At 37.6% G+C, this 26,352-nt stretch overlaps 1 protein-coding gene across 1 annotated transcript in view; it reads right to left on the bottom strand.

Annotated features, from left to right (window-relative positions):
- Positions 1 to 433: 433 nt before the first annotated feature.
- Positions 434 to 26,352, bottom strand: part of PUDP (pseudouridine 5'-phosphatase) — a 575,274-nt gene continuing 549,355 nt past the window's right edge. Inside the window, exons 5-7 of the transcript XR_013169370.1 lie at positions 25,306 to 25,351; positions 2,909 to 3,001; positions 434 to 2,075 (exon numbers count right to left, since the gene is read on the bottom strand). The gene's annotated coding sequence lies outside the window, so the exon portion shown is untranslated. The remainder of the gene's footprint in view (positions 2,076 to 2,908; positions 3,002 to 25,305; positions 25,352 to 26,352) is intronic.

Below are 26,352 nucleotides of genomic sequence, written 5' to 3'. Positions count from 1 at the left end.
GCTTTCATATTATTAACTTTTCCTTAGAAGTTGAATATGTTAATGAGAATTGAGACACAGCTAATACTTTTTATTTATCCCATTTAAATTTATCCAGAGAAGAATGATTTACCTATAACCTTATTCTCTTTGAAGATTCGAAAACACAGAAGTAGAATTCTGTTGAAAACAAATTGCCTTGCAAATTAATAACAGGCAAGCTTACACTTTCAAAGGGAAGATGCTTCTTAAGGTTTAGAGTTGCAAAACTACCCCACGTTTTCATATGGAAAGAGTTTTTCAGGGTGGAGAAAAGTAGTGTCAGAAAATACTTTGAAAATTTTAAACAAAAATACAATCAAATCTGTAACCTAGTGCTTTTACATAATAAGTGGAGGAAATGATTTTACGCTTAAAATCAAGAAGATTGGAACAATGAATAACTGAAATATTTATATCTTGATCCATTGATGAAGCAATGTACTTGTTTATTAGCTTTAAAAAAAAGATGGGCGATGAAAGGAGCAAACATGTCTGGTAGAGATTTTTATGGCTCAAATTCTGAGACACCCATTATCATAGGAAGCACTGCTAAGAACTGAAGTATTCTGTTTCTTTGAATTACTCCATTTCTGTTCCTTCTGCCAAGTATTATTGCTTTTTTATATCATATCCAATCCAGATAGCAAAGATAGTGCAATATCATGGGAAGAACAAAACATATAAGGTCAAAATATCTTGCTCAAATTCTGAGGCTGCTTCTTTACATCCGTATAATATGGACCAAGTCCATGAAACCATAAAGACATCATTTCTTCCTTTGTAAAGCTCAACTAAAATCTATCCCACCTGCCTCACAGATTTGTTTTGAGGATTGTGGGGCCAAATGTATGTGAAAAAAAATGTTTTTGTGAAATGTAAAATACTCTACCTTTTACATACACAAAAGCTAGGTATAAGAAGGGGTGAAATGGAAGAAACATCCTCGACTGGTTGAGAATAAAATCCGCAGAGGGAGTGTGGGCTGATGGCTGAAGAATTGTTGTGGACACATGGCAAAGTTCAAGTCCAACATTAGTGTCTGAGGAATTAAGCAAGTGTCACAAAATCTTTCAGAAAAACATTCCATGTATCTACATTGTAGGGTGACCTGAATTCTCACATGCGAATACCTTATCATTCATTTCATGGAGTGTACAATTCAGGTAAACTGACAGTTCTCTTCAATGCATTATGGAAGAGGCTCAGATAATATATAAAACTATCATTACTCAAAAGGAGCCATTGTTATTATAGCCATATAAGGGATCCACTGAAAAAAGAAAAATAGTCTTGTCTCACAGTGTGTATGTAATTAAATCTACATATAGGATTCCAATTGTCCCCTGTGAATGAAGGAAGAGGCATTTAACATTACATAGTGAAAAGCTGTCTCACCAAACCAAGACTTGCCAACTGTTCTCCTCTATATAATATGAGGGAAACATGGCAGTCTAGAATAGGGTTTCCATCAGACAGAGGTTCCTTGAGAACTTTGGCAAGAAAATGAGTTTGATTTCAAGAGTAAGAGAGAGCCCTAAACTGATTTGCTACTAAACACACATTTACACATAATCTATCAACTACACATTTATTGAAATATTAAAATCTATTGAAATTTTAAGGCTTCCTGGCTACAATACCATCTAGAGTTAGGAACTGCATAGTTTTGCCTACTTATCTGAAAATAGATATTCCACGATTATGTCTTTCCCATTTGCCAAATACAGTTATCAGGTTGCATTATTTCTCAAATACAGCATAACAAATTATTCCCAAATAAACTGCACTGGGCAACTCACATTGATGACCTCACTGTTTCTGAGGTCAGGAATTTGGATACAGCTTGGATACTCCCACAATAATCATCTTAAACTCAATAGAAGGATTTGCTTCCCAGCTCATGTGGTTGTTGACAGGATTCCATTCTTCATGGATGGTTGAACCAAATGACCCAGTTCCTCCCTGGCCACCTTCAGCTCTTTGCCATGTGGGCCTCCTGGACATGGCTGCTTGCTTCAGTAAATTGTGCAAGTTGAGATGACAACACCAAAAGTCTGTTACCAAGGCAGAAGTCATAGGCTTTAATGACCTAATCATGGAGGTGCTATCGTATCACTTTTGTAGTTCTCTATTTGTTAGAAGCAAGTTATTAGGTCCCACCCAGAAAAGGTGGAAATAATATGGATAATATGAGTGTGTATACTTAGGAGGTAGGGGTCATTTTAGAAGTGTCCTACCATGCAGTCCGACCTTACGGTACTGATGTATCCAATGAGATCATAAATATAGAGCTCTTAGCACAATTCTGGGTGGATAATAACTAATCAATAATATACTCTGAATCTAAATCCTTTTCATTATGAGTCTTTTCTCAGTGTTTGCCTTAGTTTGCCAGGTTGCTATGATAAATATCACACTGTGCGTTGGCTGAAACAACAAACATTTATGTCTCTGAAGACTAGAAGTCCAAAATCAAGGTTTTGACCTGATCTTTCTTTCAACCTGGAAAGCACAAACCCATGCTTTCTCCCAGGGTCAGTAGCATTCTGGTGATGTCAGTCCATCAAATGGCAATGTCGCTGGTCTCCTACGGCTTTCTCTGACTTCTGCATCAGAATTTCCTCTCTTTATGAGAGCTCAGATAATGCAGATGAAGTCCCACTCTGATTCAGTGTGGCCAACCTAAATAGGATCTTAGAAGGACTTATTCATAAATAAGTCCATACCTGACTCACCTTAACAACAGGGTTCAAACCCACAGGAATGTGGGTTAAGATGTAGAATGTGTCTTTTGTGGGGGGCACGATTCAATCCCCAAATGTGTTTCAGATTGGGGTACAAGCAGAGTTAGGAGAAAGCATAACGGCAAATTATTTCCAGTTCTTACCTTATCATCTCAAATGACTTAATTCTCATTATGGCAACCAGGCAATCATATTTTCTTACATATATTCATAAGTTCTTGAATTTGATAGGATAGCTAGAAAGAAAAGAACAAAATTTTCTTTTTTTATCTTATAGAAATGATAAATCCCTATCAAACAGTATACACATGGAGATAAATCCTGTAGACAGAAGTTGGACAAGCATATCAACCATGCAACTCACAGCATATATTTTTAAATTACATATATTATTAGATTTTGATTAATACTTTCTGATTATAAAAATATAAGGTCATGGTGGGTTCAATTTCCAGACCATGCACCCCCCCACCAAAAAAAAAAAAATATATATATATATATATATACACATATATATATATATAAGTTCATGGAAGAGAATATAAGAGATACTTAATGAGGCAAGCAAACTTCTGTAACATAAAGAACATCACTGTTTACATTTTACAACAGTTTTGTTGAGATATAATTCACATACCATACAATTCACCTCCATAAAATATACAATCCAATGGTTTTTAATGCATTCAGATTTGTACCTCCATCATCACAATAAATTTTAGCCCACTTACACTTTACCATGCAATCCCCTAGCCTTTATGTCCCTGCATTAACAAACATTTTATAACCTGATTTTGCACTTGATATATTGTGACCATTTGCCAAATTCACAAATATTCTCCTAGAGCATGATTTATAACAGGTACACAGCAATTTAAGGACAGTTGACCTCTGTTGATTGTTACTCCTCCAGGCAATGGATCATATTATTTAACTTTCATAATAACCATGTAAAATAGATACTATGATTGCTAGAGGACTGAGGATTAAAAAGGAAGGCTTAAGTTTCTTACACAACCAATAAGTAGATGCAAAGGATTCTCACATAGGCTATTTAACTCCACTTTCTTCTAACATGGATATACCGTAACTTAGTTGACTAAGCTCCTTGTGCTTCATATTTAAATGTTTTCCAGCTTGGGGGATATTATAACTGCCTTAATTATCTATTACTTCATTAAAAAAAATTACTCAGCACTTAGTGACTTAAAAGAGACAGTTTTTTCACAGATTTCATGGGCCAAGAATCAGACTCAGCTTGGCTAGTTCCTCTCACTTAGACATTCTGCCGGTTCCACAGTCAAGGCATTGGCTGGAGTTGGGGTTTCGTCTGAAGATTCGATTGGGGAAGAATCTACTCCCAGCCTCACTCTAGTGGCTGATGGCAAAGTTCAGGTCCTTGCTGGCTCTTAACCAGAGACAGCAGTTCATTGTTATGTAGTTCTTTCCAGAGGGCAATCAAAAGACTGCAGCTGGCTTCTTTTGGAGCAACTGAGAAATGACATCCAAGATGAAAGCCACTGTCTTTTAGCATCCCAGTCCCAGAGGTGACATCCCAAGGTTTTGCTGTATTCCATTTGTTATAAGTAAGTTATCAGGCATAGCTGCACTCAAGGGGGAGGGACTGAACGAGATTTTGAACACAAGGAGGAAGAGTGGCAGCCACCTTAGAGGCTCCCAACTACAGCAACTAATGCATATTTGTAAGTAAATATTTATGCATGCATTTCATTTGTTTAAATTACCAATGATAGAGGAGGCAAATAATATAAATATATTTCAGTACATTATGTTTAGATATACATATATATGAATATATATATTTAAGTTGAATCTATGTTGACAAATGACCATAAATAGCATTGCAGGTTGCATATCTGTGATCCACTTCTTAATGTTGCCCATATTTTTATTTCAGCATCTACCTCTTCTCAACATAGTCTGTATACCTAGATAGAAGCTGAACCTTCCCCTGGTGCTCCTGATGCTGTGGTGTGGCTCAGTTGATCTAGCCCACTCAAGCAGCAAATGGAAGACATGTGATCTGAGTCATCTAATTAAGATTGACTTTGATTAGCTTCTTTCACCGAGGCAGGAGAACTTCCTCTCTTCTATAGATTCTGAGGTATATCGGTGTGATGGCTGCAATGGTGCAGCCATTTTGGCATAGACAGGAGAGCAAAATGAGGACAAAACCAACACTCAGCAAAAGGCAAGGTCAAAGGAATAACAACAAAATGGAGCAGGAGCCTCTGGTTAAAACAGCCATGATAATGCCCCTGCATTTGAATTCCTATTACATGTTCTAAGAGATGCCATCATCTGTAAAGACAGTATGAGTTATTTTTTCCCTACACCTCAAATAGTCAACCTAGAAGAATGTGCCACAATTCACAAATCACAAAATGTTGAATTGACTGAGCCTAGGCACAAATGGAGGGCACTGAAGATTTCTCTACCCTGGGCTAGGAAATTGGTTATCCTTGTTATGCACTTGAAAAACCCTAGTTAAATTGTCACCAATTATCCCATGTGAGTCAGATCCTGTGCCTATCAAGGATGTATAAAGTTTTAGGGGTATTTGGAGCTTTCTGGCTATTTTCTGAAGGTCTCAGTAAAATCTACAAGCAAGAAATAAGGTGTCTCTGTTCATGAGGCTGCTATGATAAATGCCACACGCTGAGTTGGGTTAACAACAGGAATTTATTGGCTGACAATGTGAAAGGTTAGAAGTAAAAAATAAAGGCATCAGCAAAGTCTTGCTTTCTCCTCCAAAGCCGTTTGTTCTGGTACTGGTTTGTAGCAATTCTTGCATCCTTCTCTCCAGCCACAAGGCCATCTCTTTCTCCTTATGTCTGTTTTTCTGGTTTCTGCTGACTTCTGATTTCTTCTTGTGTGGCCTTCTCCAGTCACTGGCTTTGGGTTTCCATTCTTTAGATAGTTTCTACAAATATGGATTAAAACCCACCTTAATTCAGTTGGGCCTCACCTAACTAAAAATAACATCTTCAAGTGGTTCTATTTATAATGGTTTCATATCACCTTTAGCACATTTGGTTATATGATTCAACCTACCACATAAGGTTATTACAAAATAGAGTCATGTGAAATTAGAAGGGAGAAGTACAGCTTTTGTAAGAGAGGACTTTTAAACTTATAGAATATCATTCAAAATGTCTGGCAAAAGCAAAATCTTCTATCTACCCAAGCTATGGTTTCTCCAACGCCATCCCCATCTCCTCCAGACCCTCTTCAGCTCTATCTGCTCCTCCCATAGTCTTTCTCATGTCAGAAAAGGACAATTCCATTCTCAAAGTTACTGAGACCAAAAATAGATGGACCTTATCTCTTCTTTCTCACACACGCTCCAGCAAGGGTCAAAATGAATCTGGAACCTGACCACCTCTCACCACTGTCTCCACCCCAATCTGGGTCAAGCCTTCATCACCTCTTCCCCAGGTGAAGGCAGCTGCCTCCCTCAATTCTTCCATTCTATTCTTGAGACAGTATCCAGGTTAATCCCTTTTAAGTGTAGGTCAGACTGTGTCACTTCTCAGCTGAAGTCCTTTGAATGGTTCTCCATCTTACACAATAAAGATAAATCCTTTATCATGGCCTCAAAGTCCCTGCTTTTCAAGGAATCCTGTTACTTTTATGATTAATCTTCTCTAACCACTTAATGTATTTATTCTATGGCAGTGATAATGTCCCACATGCTGCTTTCAGAACACACCAGCCACATGCTCCCAAACCATACATTTTTACTTACCCATCCTTCTACCTGCAATGCCATTTACCACATTTGGATGATTCCCACATGAAAACTGCATTATAAATTGTGTATGTAGGTGTTTCCAGTCTTGCTTCCAATATCACCTAATCCAACAATGTTTTTCTTGGCCAGCCTATCTGTGGTAGTTTTCCAGGGATGTTAAGCAAATAATAGAGACTGGTTGGTTTAAGCAGCATGACTTCATTGGCTCACAGTTTTGGAGGCTGGAAGTCCAAAATCAAGATATTAGTAAGCCATGCTTCCTCCAAAGTTTGCATGTTCTGGTGATGTCTTGCCAGCAATCCATAACTTAACTTTTGCCTCTGTTTGGCAGTCTATCTCCTTATGTCTCTTCCTTACTCCTACTACCATACCCAAATTTACTTTACTTATAAGACTCTAATCATGTTGGAAGATTCAATTAACAAATGAGTCCACCCCTACAAGACTGAGATTTAGGATTTGAATGTGTTCTTAGGGCAGCATGATTTGATCCATAATACTATCTTGAATAGCAACTTCTCCCCCGTCACATCCCATTTCCCTTACCCTGCTTCATTTCTTTCTGTAGCTTCTGTCACCTCCGGACTCATTATAAACTCATCTGTTCATCTGTCAATGTCTGTTTTCCCCCATAGAATGAGTTTCTTTAGAAAATGGACTATATTCTGTTCTCTCCTATTTCCCCAGCCCAAAAAACAGTGCTTATATAGTTTCCACTAAAAATATATGTTCAGTGCCATGAATGGAACAAGTATTGGCAGAGTCAGAGGAGAAAATACTGGTACGAAAGCCAAGTCTGCCTCCACACATCTCTCTTAAGTACACGTCAACTTGGTCTGGGTTGTAGAATGGGAATGAGGATTTTTAAAATTCCCTGGTGATTATAATAAGCCGTCAAGTTTGAGAAGCTCTGAGAGGCATTCTCTGCCTATCAGGGAGATGATCGAGCTCTTCTTGATTATGCATGTGGGCTAAAGATGGGGTAAAGGAAAAATGATCTTTCCTGAGAATATTGTTTCAAGTTGCTTGGAGTCAGAAGCCCATATTAACATTAACCACCATTAAGCTACAATGGCTGATGCATGGAGTAGATCTCAGACAACATGCAGAAGACTGCATCTGACATATGGAGATTCCCAGACTCAAAGACCATCCTCTGATATTTCTAGTGTTTTGAATGGTATGAGTATTCTAGTTTGGTAGCTACCAGAATGCAATATACCAGAGACGAAATGGCTTTTAAAAAGGAGAATTTAATAAATTGCTAGTTTACAGTTCTAAGGCTGAGAAAATGTCCCAATTAAACAAATGTATAGAAATATCCAATTTAAGGCATCCAGGGAAAGAGACCTTGGTTCAAGAAGGCCAATGAGATTCAACATTTCTTTCTCAGATAGAAGGGCACATGGCGAATGTGGAGAACATGGTGGCATTTGCTGGCTTTCCCGTGACTCTACAGAAAAAGGATTCTCTCCAAAATGTTTCCTCTTTTAAATGATTAATGGGTGGAGTCAAGACTCCATGGAAGCTAACTGATCAAAAGCTACCTCCCACAATTGGGTGGGTCACATCTCCATGGGAACAATCAAAATGCTCCCACCCAGCAACATTGAATGAGGATTAAAGGACAAGGTTTTTCTGGGGTCCACCACAGTTTCAAACTGGCATGAGTTTTACAGCAAGCTCAGGGGAATTCTAAGGGAGATCCATAATTGCCAACAACCATCTTGGACAGCCCAGTACTTTAGGTTGTTCTAGCAACCTCTAGAAATATATGAGGAAATACATGTATCATCTCAGTCAAGGATATAGCAAACTATGGACCACAGCCTGGCTTTGTAAGTAAAGGTTTATTGGAACGAAACCATGCCATTCCTTTATGTATTATCTATGGTTGCTTTCATATCACAAGGACAGAGACTGTATGGCCCTAAAAAGCTGAAATCATTTCCTATATCATCCTTTACAAAAAAAATTTTCAAATCTTTATTATTGCCCAATGAGGTAGGGATAATAAATGCGAAAGAAAAAAAAACATTGAAGATCTTTATAATTATGTGTGCTATGTTTTGTATGTCTAAGAAGTTTATTCTGAACATGAGAGCAGGTACATTCTTCTATATTATCTTCTTACTTAGTGTTTTATCATGAGTTTATTTAAAGTATGAAGAAACACTTCAGACATGTACATTAACTAATTTTCTACCAAAGTTTCATCAGCATTATAAAATGTCTTGAGGTACTTACTCATTTTGTTCTTCTAATCTAAGCTTATGGGGGCAGACCTATTGTTGGGTGGGACCTTTTGACCAGGTTGTTTCCATGAAGATGTGGCCCACCCAAATGTGTATGGGACCTTTTAAGTAGATGGAGATATGACCTGCATATTCATGGTGGATCTTAATCTACTTACTGGAGTCCTTTAAGTGAAGGACATTTTGGAGAGAGCATGGGCATTTGAAGATTCAGAAGGAAAATGTCCCAGTAGATAGCAGAAGCTGAGAGAGTCATTTGTAACCAGAAGCCATCATTTGTACATCATTTGTAACCAGAAGACATCACACATGTGCCTTCCCCTGTGACAGATGAGCACAGATGCCAGCTGCCTTTCCTCTGAGAAGGTATCCTCTTGTTGGTGCCTTAATTTGGAAATTTTCGTGGCCTTAGAATTGTAACTTGCAACTTAATAAATCCCCTTTGTAAAAGTCAACGCAATATATCACATTCCATCCATTTTAGCAATCTGAAACAAACCCAAAAGGGCAGGAAGAAACCATAATCAGCTACTTCACTGGATAATGTCATATTTGCAATTTAATGTCATGTGATATGTTGATATGATGCAACTAATCATGAAACAGCTATGATGGAGTCTCAAAGTTTGCCCTTACAGTTTAGCCTTGGGGATGCCTTTTGAAGAGTCTTTGTTCTCTAGATGTGCCAGTTTGAAACTGTTGTATAGCCCAGAAAAGCCATGTTCTTTAATAATGATTCATTATTGTTGGATGGGATCTTTTTGATTGAGTTGTTTCCATGGAGATGTGTCTCTCACCCATGTAAGATGGGGTTGCTTACTGGATTCCTTTAAGAGGAAAATATTTTGGAAAAAGCTTCATAGGTGACACAGGCAGAGATGTTTGGAGATGCAGAAAGAAAGCACCCCTGGGAAAACCATTTGAAAGGAGAAGCCAGGAGAGAAAGCTGTCACCATGTGCCTTCCCAGTTGAGAGACAAACCCCAAACGTCACCAGCCATTTCTTAAGTCAAGGTATTTTTCTCTGATTGCCTTAGTTTGGACATTTGTATGGCCTTGGAACTATAAACTTGTAACTTAATAAATTCCCTGCATAAAAGTCACCCATTTCTGGTATATTGCATTTCTAGCATTAACAAACTAAAACACTTTGTAAAGTCAATTCCCTGACCCTGACTTTCTTCTGGGTAAAATGGGCATTCAGATGAAAACAAACTTCCTGGATTATGCCTGTTGTCCTAACGAAGTTTAAAATAGCATCCTTTTTAATTCTCAAAAACATCCTTGTCTCCCATTCAAGTATTAACCAGGCCCAACTCTGTTTAGCTTCCGAGATTAAATTGCATTCAAAGTGCCATACTTGTAAGCAATAGATGGTGGTGAAAATGGTACAACATTATGAATGTAATCAATACCATTAAATCATATATCTGAGTGGAGTTAAAGGGGGAAATTTTAAGATATATATATTATTAAGAAAAACTTTTTTAAAAAACAGAGAACTATGAAACACAATGAATGCTAAACTCTGGGCTGTAGTTAATTATATAATTAAAATAATATTGTTTAATAAATCATAACAATAACACTATAATAATGCAAACTGTTAATAAAAGGGAAAATTGCATGTGTGGGGGGGTGTATATGGGAACTCTGTATCTTCTTGATTTTTCTGTAATGTGCAAATCTCTAATAATTAAAAAAAATACTTGTTTATATGCTCATCTATAGTCTTTGGGCATCCTAAAACCGGATTATTTTGAGGGTTCTTTTCATATGCAAATATGAAAAAGCATCTTTAATCTTCCTATGGACTATCTCCAGGTTTGCAATCAGAAATTTCACATCTTATAGCTCATTAATGATTAACAAATTCCACCGGTTCCCTGTTCAAGAAGTTTCCGGCCAGCTGGTTGCAAAGTGTATGATATTTTGTGTGCTGAAGTTTCCATATTAATTAGGTAGGAAGTGATTTTTTAATTGTATAATTTATAGTTTTATTTATGCATAAAAGTCCATTAAGAAAGCAGGACACATGTTGCATAATATTTTCAGAAGATGAAAGATAGAAATATTAAATACTGTGACCTCAAACAACAAAACAATGAAAATATACTCTTAATTCTAAAAATGTCAATTATTAGATATTTCCCAAATGCTTCCTAAAGCCATGACTAAGAAGACGTTCAGAAAATATGAATTGTTTTGAAACCCATTTTATATTTCCTGAAATGAAATAACACAGTACAAAAAAATAAGATTAAATTGGATTATTTTCCTGAAACATACCAAACGAAAATCTCCAGATTTCAGCAACATTTGATATAAATAATCATCCATGTAAACAAGGTTTACTATATAAGTGTATTTCCCTCGGCACTTTGTCATGGAACTTATTATTATAGCTATTTGCTCTTCTTCAATTTTAATATCATAATTCTAGGGGCAGAATGGGTTAGATGACAAGGAGACAAGAGCTCACTTTGCATCTTTCAGCATGGTCTATCTTTCAAGAAGAGCTACTGTCATAATATATTCTGTGGGTGATCACACAAGGGGAAGCATTCAGTTACACAGAAATCATCCTCTACTCTCCCCAAGTAGGGAGACTAAGTCTATAAAGAAAATGAGGAATCGACGCTAATTGTAAAATTTGGTGCTTTCTCAACTTGTGCTAGAGGGGACACTTTGGCTTTAATGAAAAGTTGTCTTTTATCTATTGTCCTTTGCCCCAAAGTCTTTGAGTAAGATAAAATAGGGACAGTCCTATTGCTCACACTTAATTCACATGTAATAAAACGACTGTTTATTGGATATATTAAATATACCGTTTTCAACAAGATTCAGGCCATGGAAGTTTGTGTCCTGTTCCACCCATCCTGGATGATTGAAACAACCTATCTCAGGACATCATTAGCTATTACTGTAATGTGTTCTCTTTAAGTGAGACCCCTTAGTCTCTGCCTTATAACATGCCATTCAGATGCACTTAACGCTCCCATTTTTAAAAATGCTCCTCAAAGCCAAGGGTAAAGACACCTGGTTCCTATAAAGGACCATTGTGCAAAACCCAGGGAGTCTACTATTTATAACTAAACTTGTTTGTAGTAGAAACTAGACTAACCAGGCCTTCCAGCTAGTAACAATGGCATTCTCCTATATCTTGACAGTAAAGTCTGCTTTTGAAGTAGATAATACGAGTTTATATTTGGAAAATTGCATTTTCAGCCTAGATTTTACAGGAAGAGATAGCAATGTCACTAGCCCTACATTCTTCCTGGAACAGCCTTGTTTAGCAATTTGGGTCCCAAAGGCTTATTTCTTAAATCTTACAAAATATCAAAGTCATACTTTGGTACCAAGACTTATGTTCTGGGAAGGATATCAGAGGTCAGTTGAATTACAGTTGCTTGCAGTTGCTTAGCAATTTTATTTGAAGGTAAATCTTGCAGCACTGAGCAATGAGGAGCAGAAAATGAATTTATATTAAGAGAAGAGCCAATTCACAGAGAAACAACCACTTCCAAAGGTATTAAGCATGGGATGTTAAAACTGATACCACCTGGTCAAAGAGATGAGCCTATTAAAGCAGTTTGTCAATGAGGGAAACACCACCTTTTCTTTTTCCTGGGCCACTTGAGAAATAGCGTCAGTTTAAGAATCAAGCAGACAGACCTTCTCTTCCCACCCCCACCCCAAAAATCTCAAATGTTGCTTTATCTGAATGCCCTCTGTTTTATAGAGCCCAAGTCAAATGATGCCACCTTCATAAAGATATTCCTGATTTTCCAATCTGAAAGTATCCTTTGTCTGCTCCAAAATCCAATGTTCTGCTGTTTCTATTAAACAGCACACCTCATCGTTTACCTCGCATTGTATTTTTTGTGTGTTTGTTTTTAACTTTAATTATGCTGTCATATTGTGCTTTTTACTCCAAAACCTCCAGGATGGAGCAGCGTGCAATACATGCAAAGACCAATATCTGCTTAATGAATTAATAATTTGCCTCAATGGATTGTCAAATATAAATTTGGATCAACCAGTAATTATCACCAAGTATCTCAAATAACATCAGGCCATATAAATAATTGAAAATGTCTACATCACAAAGAATTTCATCTATCATTATGCAAGGTCTCTGGCCCCGTGATGAAATTGGATAATTCAGATCAAGCCGGCAGAAATTCAAACACTTACAAATTCATGAAATGCGTTTCTGTTTCCACTCCTACACTCAAATTTAGCAGTGTCTGCCTAACGCAAGATGTCATCGCATTAACCCATTTACAAAGCTCACTGGCTGATATATTTTGAAAAGTACTTGTAAAATATAGGCTGCTGGCTTGCAGAAGGCATTAACCCACGCACTAGTCTTCATCTAGGACAACTAATTATCCTTAAGACTAGAAGCGTAAACAAACAGTTAATGAATTTGCTAATTGTTTTCCCATTCTTTGGAGTTCTTCATGGTCTTTAGCTGCTAAAGATGCTGTAATTAAGGGGAAACAAAAAAACAGCTAAGTTCCGACCTAGCTTTTATTTCTTCTTTGTTTTCTTTGTCCTTTTTTCCCTATAAGCCAACTAAGCATGCATATAAAAACAAACTAGGGCATATTAAGATGCAATTTCATTCAGTGAAAAAAGGCCATTTGTACTTTTTAAAGGTGGTACATAGTATATCTTCATTTATTCATCAAATATTTATCAAAAGCCAGGCACCAGGATCATGTTCACAACACTCTCCTTATCCTGTGGGGTTCTACAAGCTTGTCAGATGTATGGAAAAATCCAGCTGCTACAATTAAGTAGGATGTGCAAAAATAAGAATACGTGCAGGGGGCCTTCTGTGGAAGCACACAAGAATCGTGCCCCATCCTGGTCCAAGAGCTGGAATGGACATCTAATCCACACCTTCAAACTGAACAGGCATCAAAGAAAGCAAGAAGGGGAGTGGGACAGACACTGTTAGGGTGCCCTGTCTAAGGGAGACACATGCGCAAACCCTGAGAGGTAGGATAATAAAACACATCAGTAATCCAAGTTCACCATGGTCAGAGACATGGTCAGGGATGAAAGAGCCAGAAAGCAGAAGGGGAACATGACTCTCACTACAATGTGGGGATGGAACTGAGGGAGAGACACCAAAGGACATGATTGACTGTGCAAACTTGTACATGTGGCAAAGCATATGGAACCATCATTCAGAGGAAGCTACACAAAGCTGAAGTCATCACTACATACAATCTTTCCCAGGGAGCTAGAGGTATCTTGAGGCTCTCAGTGAACCTACTGCTACTCTGATACAGCTTGCTCATGCCGAGTGAGGAGTTGATCTTGTGGTCTTCCTATGTCATGGGCTGACCATTAGATGTAAGTAATAAACATCTAATGTATCATGGTGCTAAACAATAGCAAACATTCCTGATGTCTACTGTAGTAAGGCATAAAATAAAGTCCTTTGCCCAAACCAGCATTCACTAGCAGATCCATGCTTCACGCCTTCCCAAGATTCATTTCTACAATAGGGAAGACGGGAACTTTTTAGAGAGTATGCGCCATGTGCCCCAGAATTGCTTATTTTAGTCAGGGTAGGACAGGGGTAACGAGCTGTTAGTAGTGACTCAATGTTGACAACTTACAGGGAAACCATCAAGAATATATGGCTACCAGGTCAGTATAATAAAGAGAGAGAGATTATGGGAAACTCACCTTTGCTTTTAAATGTCTTGGATTGGATACAACATGCGTCACTTCTCACAGATCATTAGAGAAAAGTAGGTCCCTGGTCATTGCCAACTGCATGGGAGTCAGGGAAGTCCAAGGGACCCATATTTAGTAAGCATTGTTGCCTTTACCACACTGCTGAATACACTAAACATATTTTAATTCACAACAATGGCATAAGATATTGACTATTATTTTACATATTTATAAATGATGAAACTAAGAAGAATTATGGGATCTTCCTAAGCTAAAGTGGGAAATCAAAGATAGAGCTGATCAAAATTTCATGTTAAGAAATTTGGGCATTTTATTGAGGGTAATGGAGAGTCATAAAAAGGTTTCAAGTAAAGTACCATAATTCTATTTATGATGTTGGGATATCCTTTGTCTACGGGTGGGAGAGTGGATTCCAGGGAACTGGTGATAGGACAATTAAAAGACTGTTAAAATCTAGGAAAGGAGATGATGAGAAACTGAGCAAAACGTATTGTGGAGCCAGTTGCTACAATAGTATGTCATAGGAACACAGGTTCAGGGCACAACAGGAACTTTCAGCATCCCTTTACTATGTGCATAAAACAGAGTGTCCAGAGGGGCAAGTAATCTCCTGTCACTTACTCGGCACAGAGTCCAAAAGAAAAGTGCTATAATGGCAAGTCTCCTTGGGTAGCCAAAAACTGCTCCAAGTCAGGGTTGGAAGACAGCAGCTCTGCATGCCCCAATTCACATTGCAGAAGGGAAACCAATCTACACTGTTTGAATGTAGTTTTTATCTACCTCTGGGGGTGGGGGAGTTGCCACTGAAAATTCCTGTTCTGATAAGTATCTAGGACTGCTTGTTCCCAGTTTCCTTCCAGGTTTAAGGTGCAGTGGGGTCTTTCCATTAGACATAACACCTCTCACACAAAGAAAAGAAAGTGTGAGGTGTAGATGGCTGGGAGATGGCCCCTGTTTTTGATTTTGCCAAAATGCAAAACACTAGGAATGGACTGGCTTTTTTTTTTTTAATTGGACTGGCTTTTAACAATAGGGATTTATTAGCTTAGTAGTTACAATTCTAAGCCATGAAAATGTCCAAATTAAGGCATCAGTGGGAGGATACCTTCTCTGAAGAAATGCTCCTGGCATCTGGGGTTCCTCTGTCACCTGGGAGGGCACATGGATGGCGCCTGCTGGTCCTTTGCTCCTGGGTTTTAATGATTTCAGTTTCTGCTTACAGTGGCTTCCTCTGTGGGTCCTTGCTTGCTACTCTGGGGCTTTTCTCTACTTTCTGAGCTTTTCCTGTCTTGTATTCTTTCATAAAGGACTCTACCTAAAAGATTAAGGCCCACTTTGAATGGGTCTTACATATATCTCAATTGAAATAACCTAACCAAAAGTTCCTACCCATAGCAGGTCTGCTCCCACAGGCATAGATTAAAAGAACCTGGTCCTTTCTGGGGTATATAACAGCTTCAAACCAGTATAGCCACTTAAAGTGTGTTTGTGTCTTCCTCAGAGAAGGAGGTGGGGCATGTAAGGAATGGGTGATGGACGTTTAACAGGTGTGATTTCCCTAACACATACTGTATTAATCAAGAATATATTTGTTTCAAGTGACATAAAATTCACCTCAAATTGGCCTAAGTGAAGACCACTTATGACTCAGCATTCAAATGAGGGATTAGTATCTGAAAATACAGCAAACAAGCTTATCAAAATCCAATTTCTGTTTATAGTTTTGTCCTGTGTTTCAACAGGCTAAAACAAATACCATAAAATGGATTGGCATAAACAACAGAATTTACTGGCTCATGGTTTTGAGGCTAGGAAAAGTCCCCAGTCAGGGTGTCAGCTCGGTGATGCTTTCTCCCCAGACTCTGGCTTTCTGGGGCTGGCTGCCAGTGATCATTGGTCTTTACCTTTTCTGTCACATAGCAATGCACATGGCAGTCTTCTCCTCTCTCTTCCAGATTGCAATGACCTCCAACTTCTTTCTGTGGTTTTTTTCTTTAGTTTTGAATTTCATTCTGCTTATAAAGGACCCCAGTAATTCAGATGAAAGCTCGACCTGATTCAGTACAAAGTAGCATCTTAAAGAGATCCTGTTTACAATGGGTTCGGATCCATACCCATCAGAATGTGGACCAAAATCATGAAGATGTCCAAATCGGGGATGCACAATTCACTCCACCCACAACCTGGTGTCAGCATGCTCAGCAAAGTCCTCACATATTCACAGCACGTTGTCAAGGTCAAGAAAGAGAAAGGGTGGGATGTTTTTAAATAAGAATTTATCTCCTAGCAGTCAATTGACTATAACTTGACTATACATATATATAGATCTGTGTTTAATTCAATCAGTTTTGATGAGGGAGGGATGAGATCCACTGGGTGGTTTAAGCAAATACAGATCTGGGCTGGAGTCTGGTGCAAGAGTAAATGATATCCAAACCATACACATTGTAAAAGAAGAATGGATGAGTCTCCCAACTAGGATAAGAATATGTTGCCTGGTGAAAGGGAGTTGCTGTAGAGTAACAAGCAATGAGTGAGTCTACATTCCATCTCTTTGCCTATTCAATGTTTATACATTTATCTGTTTCCCTTAAAACATAGTGAAACTATGATCCCCAGAATCTAATTGATTGATTGCATGCCGTTCAATGCCAATGATCTCTGCAAAATGTACTATCTTCTCAGTCTAGTAAGACATAGCTTCATATTATCCAGGAATAATGATAATTTTAACACCTCTGGGCATGTCTACGGTGCAGTTTGGGGGAGTGGCCAACAAGATCACAACTGCTAAAAAGAAACAAACATATAAACACACACATCTTGCTTAGAAAAGGAGAGAATGAGGAAAGATAAAAGCGGTGCTCCCAGAACCATGGCCCAGGTTACATTCTGCTTGACCAGAGAAGAAAGACTCCCTGCCTGACGAAGAAGTGTTCTACTTGATCAGATACTTCTCTTGGGAATATCTCAGTTTGCATTAGACCCAGATCCACATTCAAGATATGCCTTAGGTACATGACCCTTTCTGGGGACTGCTGCTCTTCGGCAGGCCACTTCTACTTGGTAACATTTTGGGAACAGAAATGCCTTGTGGGGTTAGTGAACATGATATTGTTATTCAGCTTGTGGTTTATTGCCAGAACTTACATATACTAAACATTCTTGTGTGCATATATGTAAGCTAATATCTCCTAGTACACTTCTATTCCATTGACTTCTGGATAATTCCATGGACCAATAATAACAGCCAAGGTTCTTACTGAATATTAGTCCCTCTGTCTAGAACTGAGCTCAGGAGCTGCTGACTCCTAGCAATGCCTTCTGTAGACTCTTCCCACCCCTTCTGATGCATTGAAGGAACCACCCTGTTGTTGGTGTCTACTTGGGTGAAGAAGTAGCACATGGCACAGGGATGGGGGTAAGGTATACCATTACTCTGCCTTTTGCAGAAGGCCATTTCCCAGCTCTATTCACACTGGACCAATTTTGCTCTTTGCTTCTTCATAGAGTGGATAGATGGGCAATGCCTGACAGAGCTTCAGCTCCTGCTTTGCTTCTTTCCTATCTTCCCTAACTCTGAGTGTACCCCTGTGGATCTATTCTTTTGCTTTCTTTTGTGGGAGGCTGATCTGTGTGGATTTCCATCCTTTCCAGGCCTCCAGTGGGGTATGTGAATGGGGAGCACTGGCAGGAAGAGGAGGGAGGGAAGAAAGTCTATTCACCTAATCTATTCCTCTGGGTGGGTGCTGCAGGTATGCTATCATCCTTCCTGATTGTCACTGCTTATCTCAAGGCCACCTATGCTATAGGAGTGTTTGCATCTGGATTCAACTAATCCCTTTCGCCCCTTGTCTTTTTCACTTTAGAGGTGATCCCAGCTAATATAATATCTTATTTCATTCCCTGGCACCTTCCCACACATTTATAAATGGTCCCTAGATAATTATAGCCTCCGCTGATTATCTATGTTTAGGTGTCCCTTCTCTTTCCTCTGGGACCCTCAGCTCCTCTTAAGATGTTTTGTGCTTGGTATTTTCCCACTGCACTACTGAACTGAATTATCAACTGCTCATTTATTGCTAGACTCCACCCATACTTACACATATAATGAAATATAAGAGCCACAAAAGCAGAGACCCCATTTGTTTGCTTACCAGAATAACCTTTTTTGTCTAGGATGATATCTGGAACCCAGGAACTATGCAATAGGCATTTGTTTAATTAATTGTTTACTTTATAATGAGCTACATTCAATAGTCTATGTGCACGTTCTTGTGCATGATATATTTATATAAATAAATATACCAATAAGATGATGACTGATAAATGGATTAAATGTTTAAGGAGATACTTATAATACATAAGGGGTGTAGGACAAGTGCTGCCTACATCTCTGCTTAGAAGGCTGTTCTCTCATTAAGTGATTAATGTCTTCATTTGAACCATCCTCCTACCGTAGATTATGCCATGGCAGGGCTACATTTATTAATACAATTATTCAACCTAAGTTACAGTAGACCCCAAGTTGAATCACATTTCAAGAATGGAAATAGAAGTGTTTTTTTTGTTTTTGTTTTTTTTTTTACCAAGAGGATGTTATTTGAACCAGCATCTTTGAAGTTTATAGTATAAGAAAAGTTTTGCTGGTGTTTGTCCCATTTCTGGGGCAACAAGTTCTGAATCTTTGAACTTTCCCATGAGAGAAGTATCTTTTCTTCTTGAAGGTGGGCCCAGGAACATACTTGATAGTTCATATGTTTAGGAGACAACAGGGAGGGAGTAGCCACACGTGCAGCCTTAGGGTACGGCTGGACCCACCAGAAAGACCAACCAGCTGAGCCAAGTCACATGACATCAGTCCGACTCCTTAACCTCTGGAAGGGGAGGAGGGGTTGCGGATTGAGTTCAACCAGATGGACAATGATTTTATCAAGGATGCCTACCTAATGAGGCCTGATAACAACTTAGGACATTTGAAGCCCCAGGGAGACTCCATGATGGAGAAGATACATCACGGTGCCAGAAGTTTCATGTTCTAACTCCACATAGAGAGGTCATAGAAGCTCTTTTCTTGGCTTATTTGTATTCTTTTACTATATATAAAACTATTAAACATGAGTATAGCAACTTCATAAGTTCTGGGAGTTTTAAGTTTTAGTGAGTTATCAAACCCAAGGGGGTTATAGGAGCCCTTGAATTTGTATCCAGTGAGTCAGAAAGCAAGAGCCCTAAGAACTCCACCCCACTCCTCCCTGAACTTTTGACTGATGCCTGAAGGAAAATCTAGTATAGGATTGACCTTAACCTGTGTAATGTGGCATATCTCTGGGCAGTTAAGAGTCAGAATTGTATTGATTGAGTTCCTGTCGTATTTGCAGTTGGTTGTCAAAGTTGTGCAAGTTTTTGACAAACTAACGTTTATCCTAGCTAGCTTCATAATAGAGTCCCAAGTGTTTAAAAGGGGAAAACGCATAATTATTTCATTTCCTGGGTATACAGTTATTGAGTCCATAGATGTGCTTAAGCTATTAGGGCAATTCCTTTGTGGTAGAAATTAATTTATTTGCAACTATTTTTTTAAAATGGACATTTCCTCTAGACAGCTCTGCAATCTGTCTCCATTGCTAGGAGTTTCTAGATGCTCAAATTATTCAATATCTCTAGTTTTATCAAATAATTTATGCAAAGCTGTTTGTCTTTCTTTCCATTCCAACTAACCCAATAAAGAATATCAGCTGGGAGGTGGTTCAATAACTAATTTAACCTTAGACCTAATTCTTTTAATGATGTATCAATCACAGTCCCTTAAAATGCCCATGCCAAATGAAAATATACAGCTTTGGCTTGAATTTAATTAACTTATATAGCATTCATTTTACCTTAATGAACACCCATATAGACAAACTGAATACTTATGAATATACATAAGCCACGGGTCCAATTTCTCTATCAATAAAAAATAAGGCCAAATGAATGAAAAAAATCACCCATGAATTTTAAAAATGAGGTGCTTTCTTTCTATGATAGGGCAAGAGGGGTTGGTGGGAAGAAAGGAAAAGTGAGAAGAAAAGACTTTAACAATTATTCAAGTACCTATGTTAAGCATTTTTTAGATATTTCAAGTATTTTCCCAAATGTAGTTCTGAAGACAAGTCTATGAAGAGAGAAATTGGTGTTTGGAGAGGGAGAGGGATTTCTGCTCAGGTCTTCTGGTTTGGAATTCTCTTTTCTTTCTGTTATGTTCCAATGCAACCCTCCAAAGAGGGTTTGGAGAATCAGTGAACTCTGGCTGAGCTGGTAGAAAGTTCTGGGTTATGCCCCCAGCGTGTTGACTGAGTGGCTCCCAGCAAGAATCCAAGCTTATGGACCTTGGGTGTTTCATGTATTTAATGAGGCCTTTGAATGGAATGACCTCAGAGAGTAAAGTTCAACTCCCACTGGCCAGATGTTGCTGCGGGTTTTTTCTGGGCGTTGGGCCATAGCTCTCCACACTAGGTGAAGACAGTCAAGATGAGCTGCTTTGCTTTTCTCCTTATACAGATAGACATTGTCAAAGTGAAGGCATGATCCCGAAGAAAGACTAGACTTATGACAGTAGGTGAACCCCAAAGAGATGAATCACATGACTTCTGTCCTCTGCAGGAACGATGCTATCACTTAGGAGTTGTTCAAAACCAACGTCTCTCTCATGGATGGACATAAGGAGTTTGGAGCCTAGGACTATGAAGAAGTTTGGAGACTGTTTATTCACGCAGATTCTTTTTACCCATTTCTTTTTAGGATGAAGGAAAGAGGGAAGGTGAAACTTTAGTTTCATGTCCTGGACTAAGTGTACGATCTTAGGGTTGCTAGTTCTGTGTGAAGGGAGGAAGAAATCAAGTAGCTTTCCTTCCAGTCTAAGAGAAGAAAAGAGAATCCAGGAAAGCTTGCATACATTGCTTAGAAGCTTAAGTTAACCTAGATGTCACTCTTCTTTCTGGTTAACGAGATATTTAGGCATAAGTAATCCAAACTCTGAAGCCGTAGATGGACTTTTGTTAACTTAATTACTAGCTTTTCTTTTCCAATACACATACACATAAATTCAAGTAATACAGAATAGCGTAAAGGAGAATCCAAAAAGTCACCAATTATAAATGTAGTCAACATTTAGTCAACCAATATCATTCTTGGCATCTCCATAAACAGAGAAACAAGAAATGTAGATAAATAGATGAAATGCATAGAATTTGTGTTGTTTTTTTTATGAGGTCATACACCTGAGATTCGGAATTAGAGCTCTGAAGCTAAGAAAGTCGGCATTATCCCATAGAGCAACTGTTAAAAAAGTTGCTGTATGTGATCAGACTTCAACTAGAGATATAAATGAAGCTGATTTGGTGAGGACTAAGGTATATTAGAACACAGGATAAAGGATGATGTGGTCCATATTTTAAAACTTCAACTTCTGTGTGAGACAAAGGAAGATATGTCTATTTGGTACAAAATTTATATTTTTGATAGCACATCATCTAATTTAACTTGTATGGTCAGTTTATTTGAGTACCATAATTATATGGAATCTCAGATAGGGTGTGAGATTTTGTTGATTTGTACAGGTTAGTGTGATGCCTCAATATATCCCAAAGTAATTTAGGCAGAGAATAAAAAAGTATTTACAAGGTCCCCTTAGGGGACTGGGGAAAAAGGAGAAAATACTAAACTTCCCCATGTGGGGAATTCCTGATGTTCTTGTACACAGAGGGGACACCCAATTCAATAGGCTGCACCGTTGATCTTGGGGCTTGCCTCTATGGAAATTTTCCTGCAAAGGAGAAGCTATGGCTAATTATGCCTAAGAATCACCCCTAGAGAACCTCTTTTGTTGCTCAGATGTGGCCTCTCTAAGCCAACTCAGCAGGTGAATTCACTGCCCTCCCTTCCTATGTGGGAAAGGACTTCCAGGGGTGTAAATTTCCCAGCAACAGGAGACAGAAATCCCTGGGTGAGCCAGGACCCAGCATCACGGGATTGGGAAAGGCTTCTTGACCAAAAAGGGGGAGAGAAAAATTAGATAAAATAAATTTAAGTGGCTTAGAGATTTCAAACAGAGTCGAGAGGTTATCCTGGAGGTTATTCTTAAGCATTACATAGATATCTCTTTTTAGTTTATGCTGTATTGGAGTAGCTGGAGGGAAATACCTGAAACTGTTGAACTGTGTTTCAATAGCCTTGATTCTTGAAGATAATTGTATAACTTTATAGCTTTTACAGTGTGACTGTGTGATTGTGAAAATCTTGTGTATGATGCTCCCTTTATCCATGGTATGGACAGATGAGTAAAAAAATAAGGACAAAAAATAAATAAATAATGGGGGTTGAGGGGTAAAAAAATTGGGTAGTTTGCAATACTAGTGGTCAGTGGGAGGGAGGGGTAATGGGTATGGGATGTTTGGGTTTTTTCTTTTTCCTTTTTATTAATTTTTCTGGAGTGATGCAAATGTTCTAAAAATGATTACAGTGATGAACACACAACTATGTGATGATATTGTGAGCCATTTATTGTATTCATTGGATGAACTGTATGTGTGTGAAGATTTCTCAATAAAATATATTAAAAATGAAGTCTTGGCATATATGCTTAAAATAATGTGTATTTTTAAATTTACTTCAATAGAAGAAAATAAAAACTGAGTAAAGCTGAAAATATTGCTGCTGTTGAGAAAGATATTTCTTCTACAGAGTCTTCTAATGAAACATGTTGAAAAACATGTTTCAAATGTTGGTGACGTGTTTTTAGCAGCATACTTCGGCTAAGAACGATGATGGACTTTCTACAATTCCCTTTCTTAGAAACTCCTCTCTCCCTAACCTTGCAATTGTGTGAGTTGTATTGCTACATTTAGAAATGGCAGGCTTTATAACAATTAAAGTCAGCTAGTTCCCAAAATTTCCTCCATAATTTTATTTTAGGACCGTATTGGAATGGATTGCACTCCTTTTGGGTGAAGTACTCCTTTGGATCAAGCCAGATTTTAGATGGATTTTTTTGAACAACTCTCATCCTTAAGTAAACGTCTTTCAAGAAGAAGTCATAGCTGCTCTCAGATAACTTTATAGTTAAAGGATGATTTTGAAGGACACATTCTTTTTCAATTTTAACTATTGCCCCATTAAATTCTGGCATTAAGTATCTCTATGATATTATCTAAAGCCAACTTGGGTTTTTGTTTCCATTTTATATGGAACTTGCCATTTCTACCTGAATGCCTCTTTCCCTATTTAGTAAATTCCCTAGGATATGCATTAATAAGAGGTTTTTTGTGTAGCAGCTTTTCCTGGAACCAACTTTCAACCACTAGATTCAAGTCTTTCTTTATCTTAAAAAAATACTCCTGAATTATGTCTTTGCATTTTCCTTCTGTTATCATCTTCAGGAACACCAGTTATATGAACATTTTGTTCTCTTTGAATTTCATTGCTATCATTTTCGTGATTTTAAATATATTTTTCTTTTCCTTCTGTTTTGAGTGATTTCCTCAAACTTATCCATTGGTTTCTAATGGTTTCTCAGCCTTTTAAATTCTATTTCATGGTACTCCAAATGGCATCTTCAGTCTTTAATTCTTGTTTATCTCCTCCATTTCCCTAATGAACTTTGATTTACATTTCCCCTACATTTGTAATCTCTTTTATTGAGCTATATCATGTCTTTCAAGTCATTTTGAAAAATAAATCACGTTGAAAATGTATTGCAGGCTATGAAGAATTAATGATCTGAAATCTTGCTCTGCTTATATGAAGCTTATCCTTCACTTACTTTATGGTTTCATGTTCCTCTTTCTTTTCCATCCTTACCAGCTTTCTTTGCAGTTTATTGGCAACTGTTTTCTGGTGGCTTCTTTCTGATTTTTTCTTATATCAGAATAGATACTTGGCAATATACACACATTGAAGTGTGGTGATGTGCTCTGCAGTTTTATACAGTCTGATGCTTTAAACTCCCTCTCATCAACTCATTTATTCTTTGCCCTGGGGAGAATGTTTCTCCACAAATTCAAGAGTTCAACGAATTGGTATCAATTTTGCATGGCCTTTTTACTCATAGCTGCTGTGCAAGTTATAACTCCTTCCCAATTTTGTCCAACTTGCTTCACTTCAAGCAGCTTTGTAAAATTAGGAGTCTACATACTGTAAAAACAATGGACGTAACAGTTAAGAATATTCAAATTATTTCCTCATTTTTATTCCTAAAATTATGAATGTATCCTAAACCAGTCATGTTTTTATTGGAGTGAGATGGAGAGAAGTTTATAGTCAACTTTTGAAATTCAGAATAGGATTTTGTAGCAAGCAATCTGGGCTTGATGGAGATCTGTGACACCTTTTTTTTTTTTTTTTTTTTAAATGTCTTTACTCTGTTAGAGGACAAGGATAGATATGTAGCTGCTGCCCTTGGGTATATTTCACAATTAGCCAAGGGGTAGCTTGGTTAGCCGTCATGTGGTGTCACCATTTCTTGTTTGCATTGAAGATGGAATTTCTTCCATTTAGTTGTTGAGAGAGCAATTGAAGTAAAAGTCTTAATCACATTTAATAGGAATATTGGATAATTTTAATCTAAAATATTCATCTTGGAAGAAATCCTGTAACAGCTTGACCTTTAGGCTCTAGGAGTCAATTTAAAGTGGTGCAAACATTTATACAAGAAATATTCACAAGAACCAGCTACAAACTAGTGATTGTGATAAGACTTTAATATACACCAATGAATAAAAGAGCATGGCTACTACTTTCTCAGAACTTACGATCTCATCTTGAATTTCATGATCCCCACAAATTCCAATAGGCCATCTGAAAATGAAATTAAGAAAACAAATCTATTTACAATAGTATCAAAAGTAATACAATGCTTAGAAATAAAATGAAAGTTACAAAATGTTGTTGAAAGAAATTAAAGATCTAACTCAATGGAAAAATCCTACACTCAGGGATCAGAAGATTTATTATTAAGACAGCATTACTGTGGAATTAATTTATATACTCTACACAATCCCTATCAGAATCCTAGCTGACTTGTATATAGAAATTCATATGCTGATTCAAAAATTCATATGGAATTGTGAGGGATTCTGAATAGCCAAAACAATCTTGAAAAACAACAAATTTAGAGGACTCACATTTCTTGACTTCAAAACAAACTGCAAAGCAAAATAACCAAGGCAGTATAGTACTGGCATAAGGATAGACATACAGACTCACAGAATAGAACTGATATTCCAGAAATAAACTCATGTGCCAAATGATTTTTGACAAGGGTGCTAAGTTCTCTCAATTGAGAATCATCCTTTCAACAAATTGTGCTGGGACAACTAAATAGCCATATGCAAAAAGAATTAAGTTGACCCTTCACCTCATACCATCTACAAAAGTTAACTCAAAATGTATCAAATACCTAAATGTAAGTACAAAACTCTTAGAAGAAAACATAGGACTAAATCTTCATAACCTTGGATTTGCAAAGGTGCCTTAGATTTAATACCTAAAGCATGAGCAAAAAAAAAAAAAAAAAAGGGCTTTATCGAAGTTAGGAATTTTCATGCATCAAAGGTCACCATCAAAAAAAATGAAAAAGGAAATCCACAGAAGAGGAGAAAATATTTGCAAACCATATATCTGATAAGGGTCAAATATTCAGAGCATATTAAGAACTCTTACAACTCAACAACAAAAAAGGACAACTCAATCTAAAAATAAGCAAAGGATTTCCATTGACAATTTTCTAAAGAAGATGTACAATAGCCAAAAGGAACATGAAAAATGCTAGTTATCATAAGTCATTAGAGAAATAAAAA

This window comes from Tamandua tetradactyla, chromosome X (assembly GCF_023851605.1).
Source record: "Tamandua tetradactyla isolate mTamTet1 chromosome X, mTamTet1.pri, whole genome shotgun sequence".
Classification (NCBI taxonomy): domain Eukaryota; kingdom Metazoa; phylum Chordata; class Mammalia; order Pilosa; family Myrmecophagidae; genus Tamandua; species Tamandua tetradactyla.
Note: the sequence above shows the minus strand (reverse complement) of the source record. Positions and strands in the feature narration are given on the sequence as shown.